Below are 8,666 nucleotides of genomic sequence, written 5' to 3'. Positions count from 1 at the left end.
CGGAGTCCCTTACAATGCTAACAAATGGTTTACGATCTTTTAGGAATTTGGCCAGAGAATAGGCACTTTCGAGATGAGCGACTGAAGATGTCATTCATAAAGGCATGATTACGGGCAGCATTGGAGCCCAATGCTTTTGAGGAGATGGTTCGTCAATATGTTCGGATGTACATACTGATTCTATTGGAAGGTCTATTATTTGCAGATACCATAGGCAATGTTGTTAGTACAAATTGGCTCGATTATGTACAAGATTTTGAGGCAATGGGCGAATACAGTTGGGGAAGCGCGGTGTTGGCCTGTTTATATTCGCGGGTGTGTATTGCTTCTCGAGCAGAAACTAAGAGTACTGGTGGGCCTTACTTATAACTATAGGTAAATAAATATATATCTCATAAACTATTTTTGCTTAAACACTGTAGACACCAAATTTTTACCAAAATTTATCAAATTTTTATGTAATGAGTCATTTATTTTCTTTCATTTTAATGTATATTTTTCTCATTTTTTTGTAGGTTTATTTTAAGAAAAGAAAATCATGAAAAAGAAAAAAATCAATCAAAATCAAAATAAAAAAAAGAAGATCAAAATAAAAAATCATGACTAACTTGCACATTTTCATCATTTTCCCTACCAAATACACTTAACCAATTCCTACACTCAACTTTCTTCACCTTTCTTGTCATTTGGTAAAAAATCATCATTTTGACCAAACACATATACAAACTTCTTTTTTTCTCTCCCAATATTGACTCTCTCGGCTCTCTCTCGAAAGCAAGCCACAAAAGAAAAAAAAAAACTAACTCTCCACTCCCCAACTCTCCCTCTCGACTCCTTCTTCTTTTTCTCCCAATATACTCCACAAATCAAACAAAAAGGGGAAACTAGCAGTCAGGCCATTGAGGTTTAGGAATTTCACCACAAAGCTCAAACGAGTGACTGCAATATTCTAGAGGTATTTCTTTCTTCTTTTTTTCAGTTTTGTTTTTCACATTAAATTCATATTTTGTTGCTTATTTTCTCCTGTTTTTGCTGCCTTGCATTGTTGTTGTTGTATTGTTAAAAATTTGGGAAATGGCATGAACCAGATTTTGGAAAAGAAAATGCTTCTTATATATGCATATTAACTGTTTGATAAAATGCCAAAATGGAAAACGAATTAAAAGCTGAACATTGTGCATGTTTTTTTTGTTAAAATAGATGACCATTTGACAGTGTAGGTCTGAAAATGTGTGGTTATTCAAAAATTTTGGAGTTTTGAGTGTTAAAAGTTTTTGAAGGTTTTTTTTATTTTTTGGACTGTTTTGGGTAAATTTTGTCATATTTATTTTTGTTTTTATCGATTTTAGTTCATAGTTATGTTGTCAAAATCACAAGGAGTGTTGTAGTATAAATTTTATGTTTTTTTTTTTGTGAAGATTTGAGTGTTAAAAAAAAATAAAAATTGGACTGACTTTTACTATTTTGACCACTTTTCTTTCCTTTTTTGTAAAAAATAACTTCGAAAATGGAATCTACGCAAAAAATCGAGTCAGGGGGTATATTTTGAGAAATTTTGGCGACCGAAAAATTTGCCAGCAGTCAGCTGGCCGAAGAAGAAGAAAAGAAATGGATGGGAAGTGGAGGAAGAAGAAAGAAAAGAGAAGAAGAAAAAGATAAGAAGAGAAATAAAAGAATGGGCTAATGTTTTTTATTCTGGTGGGCTGGTGGTTATTTTGGGTTTGGTTTTGAGCATGGATTTTGGTTTATTTCTTTGCGGGTTTCGTTTGGGCTGAAGGGATTTTTGGCACAGAAAATAAACAAAATTTGGCCAGTGGCCTTGTTTCCTGAGAGACCAGAAACAGATTTTCAGTTTAGCCCCTGATCTTTGGAGTAGTTTCACTGTGGCTCAGAATATTTTAAATTTCTTTCAATTAGGTCCTTAAATGAATTGCACTTTGGTCCATGAACTTTATCTTTCATTTAATTTTGACCCCTAAACTTTGGAAAAATTATATTTTTAGCCTCAAAAGTTTTTTAATTTTTATAATTTAGTCCCTAGTGAATTTTGACTCTCTTCATTATGATTGTTTCTTTTCTTTAATAGCTAATTATGCTACTTTTGAATATATTTAACTTGTAATTTTTTAGATATTCTTAAGTTTCTTTATAGTTGACATATTAATGTGAATTTAGTATTTTTATCATTATTATTATTTTCAATTAAATTGATGTCATGATTCTTTTGTTCATTTTGAGTATAAATAGGGCAATTTGACTCCATTTAGTCACCACTTCAAAAGGGAGGTACTCCTATTATTATTATTATTCCAATGTCAATTACGTGCTCTTATGTGCTCCTACGTGTTTCTATTTGTTTATATATTTTTATTTGCTTTATTTATTTGATTTAATTTTCATTCAAAATTTCTTATATTTGTTTAGTTAATTTTTATAATTATTTGAGAGGCATTTAGATACCTCAAAAAAAATGTAATAGATAGGATAAATAGATTTGTTTTATTATATTTTCCTATTTTTAGATTGTAATTGAGTCCCCTATTGTAATATATAGGGTAGATATGATTTTTTTTTATTTTTCCATTTTAGATTGTAGTTAAGTTCCCCACTGTAATAGGTAGATCTTTGCGTGTTTATGTGGCTTATGTGTTATGTGTTTTATCCACTTTCCTTAGGATTTTTGCATCTAGATATTATGTTTATGTGTTATGTGCTACGTGCTCTTACATGTTTATTTGTTTTAATCTATGTCTATCTGTTTTACTATATATTAAGAATGCATGACGTCACCACACTAGTCCAACGCTAGTTGTGGCTTCTTCCTCTGCTTACTTGCTAGTCCAATGCTAGTAAGGATTTTTAGAAATGGGTTAGTCCAATGCTAGACCCTTATGTTGTTCGTGCGTTAGAGTCATTTTGTGTGATATTCATTCCATTTTCATGCATATTTTCATTTTTAGGATCTTTTTTTATTTGCATGATATTCCCTATTATATTATCCCCTATCCTTTATATGTGTTAATCATATCATTTAGAATTGCATCTCATTTAAGAAATTGTAGAATAAGTTAGTTCATTTGTTTGTTCATATTAGGAGAATTATTTTTTGAACATGGATATGGGTGATTATAACTCTTTAGTTTAAATACCCCATCGATTCCTGTCTAAGAAAATTATGTCACGAATTTTTGTTTCCCGCACCCATTATGTTGCATTCCTATTCTTTGACCACTTATATTTAGATATAATTTAAGTTTCTTTTCTTTTAATTTCATCATTCGCATACTCGTGACTCTTTCGAGGAATTATTTTGGCCTTCGCAATCTATGCGATTGGTATCAATTAAACCCTTAAATGGATATTTTGTCCCTTTCATCGTTCTTCGTGAATGTGATGAATAGTTTATTTATTTACTTATTCGTATCGCGCTTTGCATTAGGGGTGAGGAAATATCACTTTAGAACCTTCACGCGTGTTTTAATTATAATCCCCCCCTCAAAAGGAAGCACTTCATACGTGCATGCATTAATTTCACCCTATTTTTATTTTTCTCGTGGGCACCATCTCACATTTCCTTGTAAGATTAGGATCGATTGCCTTAGGTATGCGGATGGTGTGCCATGTGCCCATAGCGATGCCTAAGGGATCACTCAAGTCACCGACCGAAAGTTTTGGGATTGATGACCCTTTGCCTCTTGGTCTGAAGAATTGGGAGCCTAAAACCTTATCGAATCTAGATTCATTAGTGAGTCAAATCTCATGCATCCATATTAGAAATTACCTAGAATAGAGTCAACTTTACCCAATTAGTGATACTAGACATGAGGGGAGGGATTCCACCCCTCTTTCTTTGCTTTCTTTACTTTCCATTCTTGTATAATTTATTGTTCAAACGTGCTATGTGTTATTTGTTGAACTAATCTCTCTTTGTTTTCTCTTTTTCTGCATACACAAACCTTAGAAATAAGAGTCTTGGCATGGTACTCGTTTAGGATAAGACCGCCTTTTATATTAAGCACGTTTAAATTGCATACGCATATGTATTGCACATCATTTTAGGCCTATCCCGACATTTAAATGGGGCACTTTAGGTCATATTTTGATTACTGCATTGTATATTTAATACGCTTTAATAAACTGTCATCATGCATCAACCATAAGGGGAATGCCACATAGGGAATCCCACATTAGAAATAAACCACCCTGTGTCTCGGATATGTAATCCAATGAGACTTGCATGTTTATATTTTTGTACTATCCAAAGGGATAGTGCACAAGGTAAGGTAGGATCTGGTCCCTTCCACGATGACGACATTGAGAATGATGGAGCAGCTTTTGCGCATTAGAATATGAGCCTCTAATAATCATTTTTTTGGTCATTTTGTCAAAGTTGGTAAAATTCCTTACATAAAGGACATTAAGTTGAAGAAATTCACAAATAATTTCTCATTGTTGAGATGATAAATATATCAAGGCCAAATCTTGATTTTAGAAGGCTCATAGACTAATGTATTGCAACAAAATTTGTGAGTTTTGAAACTAAAAATGGGAGAGCAATCCAATCGATTTTTGAATAAATCGTCAATTCTATCCAATCCATTTGACCAATTTATTCATTTTTAGGACAATACAATCAATTTTGAATAAATCATCAATTCCATCCAATTCATTATTTATTTAGTCAATTTTTTTTAATAAATCCTCAATTTCATCCAATCCATTTGATCAGTTTTATTTACTTTTAGGATAATCCAATCAATTTTTGAACTAACCATCAATTTCATTCGATCCATTTTACCCGTTTATTCTCTTTTAAAGTTTCGATCTATGGTTCATCGAAGAAACTAGTCGAGACATTTCAATCCTTTCAAAAAATAAGTTTTTCACACTAAATTGATTTTTAATATCATTTTATGTGTCAATCAAACCAATCAATCCATTCAGACTTTGTCCTCATTTTGTTATGACAAATTGTCTCTTATCACTCCAATTAGTCAAATTTTTCAAAATTGTCTTTTATTCGAATCTCAATAAATCGGATCCATCAGATATTGTATGGTGCCTACCCCAGAGGATTGCATTTTTCATGCTAGGCCAACCCTTGGTATAAAAGGGTTCTCCCATAGGACATGCATACCGATTTTACAGTTTTACTTACTAACTCTGAGTATTTTTCTTTTATTTTTCTCCATCCTTCATATTTATAAAAGATGTTTCAATAGAGTAAAAATATTTTTCCTAATATCTGATAATATTTTTGGTCTAATAAATTTTGAAAATTACAAGTGTTACTTGATTTTTGGATAGATCCTACAATGAAAATAATGAAAATCCCATATGAAAATACCAGTCTAAAGTATTTCAAAAATCTCTTGATTCATTGTTTCTAATACATTTTGTCTCAACAGATAGAAAGAAAGTGTATATATATATATATATATATGAAAATGTATTTTTTAGGATTTTTTTTTCTCATATGTATTATATTTGAGTATAAAATTTTTTTTTTCAAACATTTGAATAATGAATTTTTTATCTAGATAATTATTGTTTTGTATATATTCATTCTTTATTTGCTCATTGGGAGATTTCATGATGGATTTTAAGAAATAAGTCTAAGTTGAGATTTTTCGACCTCTTACCTGAAAATTCACGAGTGTATGTTTAATTTTTTGAAATCTTTGTATACACTAAATTTGTGGTCTAAACTATTCAATGAGAGTAGTTGAAAACAAAAGGAGTCACTCAAATTTGATAGTTTGTCATAAAAGATCAACCCCGACACTTTTCTTTTTTTCATTTTTGTCCACTTCTATTGAACCTCCAAAGTCAGTCGCATTGGTTAACTAGCTTCAAAGTGAGACAATTTTTATCGTGAAAATGTCCAGTGTGTCTAATCAGATTCAATCAACATCTGAGTGAAAGCAAAAATGTACATTACTTCTTATTTGTTTTAAAAATTTGGAATGATACTTTAGGCTTTCGTTTCTCTATCTATACAGATTTTATCATTTGTTTTTTCATTTGAGACTCTAAAAAAAATAAATAAATAAATAAAGTTTCGTTTTAAATAAAAGTCTCAATGATCGTGACTCTACATGGAAAATTTTTCAAATGTCAAAAGGGGATGGATTCTCCCAATGGGCTGTCCTTTACTTTGGTTGTCATGAGAAATAAGAATGATGCTTTGGCCATCGTTTCTACTATCTAAACACTTTTTATCCTTTGCATCCTTATTTGAACCTAAATTGGTGGTTGATTTCAAAAACACTTATGATCGCACCCCCACACTGGGGAAGAATATTTGAGAATTGAAAAAAAAAAAAGAAGAGAAGAATTACAAGTTGGGGAAATTTGACTCTGTCATTGATATTTTGATCTTCAATTTTGGAAAGAAAGAGGGGCCATCTATACTCCAAAAATTAGGGAGTTTTCAATTCTATCATTGACATTTGGGATCTCAGTATTGGTAAGAAAAAAATGAAAGAAAGAGGGAGAGAGAGAAATAAAGAAAAATGTGAAAAAAAGGAAAAGGAAAAATGATGAAATGAAAAGAAAAAAATGCAAAGACATCCAATGCTGAATTCCCTCTAGTGATTGATATTCCCTCTAGTGATTGATAAAAAAAAAAGAGAGGAGTCAAAATGGGGTCCCAGATTTTGAGTCCAAAATTGGGGCAATTTTTGGGAAGGAATGCGATCTTAAGTGTGTTGTCTTTGAAAATTTAATTTCTTTTAACTATCGTTGTCAAGCCACATTACAAGCTCATAAAGTCCATTGCTAACTTATCTTTCATGACAATTTGAAGTAAAAATCTTGCCTCTAAGGAACCTATCAATCACTCGTGATCATAAGGCCATAACTTGTTTCCATCTGTTTAGCTATCGTTTCTACCCATACATTACAAGCCTATGAAGCTTATATGTTGACTGAGTTTTCTCAAGAAATAAGAGTGATAAAAATTGGATTTCACCAAGATGTGATATTGAATGGGTAAGACACAATTTGGGCACAAAAAAAAAGAAGACAAATCCTGATATACCATCTCCCTGAACCACCTCAGAATCATGAATAATACCCATTTGATTGGTCCTAAAAGATGAGCTAACAAGAAGGGAACCATTTTCCCTCAACACCGATCCCAAGATAAGGAAAAGATCTTTTGCAATTTGGTCTTATTTTGAGAGATTTATCATGAAATTTTCTATATGAGTTTGGATATCACATTTAAATTTTTCATTTGAAAAATGTAGTTTCTATTCACATTACATGTGATTATTTTGCAACTAAAATAAGTCCAAACTAGGGCAAATTTTTTGTAATATATTTGTGAGATTTCAGCAAATAAGTTCAAATTGGGGCAAAATTTTATAATACATTTGTGGGGTATGTCCAAGGTCAAGTATATTTTTCAAAATTTGATAAGTCAATACTTTGCATGAACCTTAATTGTTACATCATTGCTAAAAAAAAAAAACAAAAGGGAAAAGAAAAGAAAAAGAATTTTGAAAATTCAAGTGCTTTGAAAAATCCCCCTTGCGCAGGTGTTTATGGTTAAGATCAAGGAAAAGACGCAAGTCAGAATCGTGCAAATTTGGAGGTCAATTGCAAGAAAAAAAGGGGGGGCAATAATGCTACGTTGCAAAGTGAAAAATTGGCTACTTATTCAGAAGGAGTACATATTTCAACAGCCAACTTGTGAAGGAAAAAAAAAAGAGAAAAGAAGAAAAGGAAGAAAAAAAGAAAGAAAAAGTGAAAAAAAAAGAGAGTTCTTCCTTCAATTTTGCAAATTTTTGCTATTGAACTTTGGGAGCATTTCACTTAGAGATTACATTTCTAAGTCGGGGCAACACCTTATGCTTCGAATGGAAGTGATAATACCTGCCAAAATTGAGATCCTATCTTTGCACATTTTGACGAAGGATAAAAAAGAGGTTGAATGTTACCTGCCATGGACAATACTATCAACAAAGGATGGTTCATTGGTTATGACAAGAAAGACAAATCTAGCTTATTTGAAGTAAGGGATAAAGTTTTGAAGCGAATTTTTCCGATTCAAGAGAAGGTTAAAGGAAAGTTTGCTCCAACTTGGCAAGGACCATTTATTGTTCAAAAGGTACTATCCTGAGGCGCTTATTCTCATGGAAATGGATGGACAACTTTTTTTTCTCAACTATCAATACAGGCATGTGAAAAAAAAAATTTCATTTGATTAAAAAAAAATCTTTTTAAATTACTGCAAGAGAGGGTTTAAGGCAGACTTTCTTTCCTTTTTCCATTTCGATATCTTATGCTTAGTTTTTTCCTTTTGACTTTTCAGAATACCTTTCTTTTTCGCTTAAAAGCCCCTTAAGATCACTAATCCCATACTGGGGCAATTTTATTTTTTTGAGAAAAAAAAGAAAAAAAAAAAGAAAAGAGAAGTTCAGTTAGAATTGAACTAGGGAAAAATTTTCATTTTTTATCAGCCCTACATTAGGGCAAAATTCCGAAAGCATGCGATTTCAAAAGTATTCCAAACTCATCATATGATCTGCTTTCAAGTCCTAACCTTCTTGATATACCCCACCTGAACCCAATTGCAAAAGCTGAAATAGTGTCGACCTTCCTCTTTTGCAATATTTTGAAATTTTTTTTTAATTAATTGGCAAATGATGTAAATACAA

This window comes from Coffea eugenioides, chromosome 6 (assembly GCF_003713205.1).
Source record: "Coffea eugenioides isolate CCC68of chromosome 6, Ceug_1.0, whole genome shotgun sequence".
NCBI lineage: Eukaryota > Viridiplantae > Streptophyta > Magnoliopsida > Gentianales > Rubiaceae > Coffea > Coffea eugenioides.
This window is presented reverse-complemented; position numbering follows the sequence as displayed.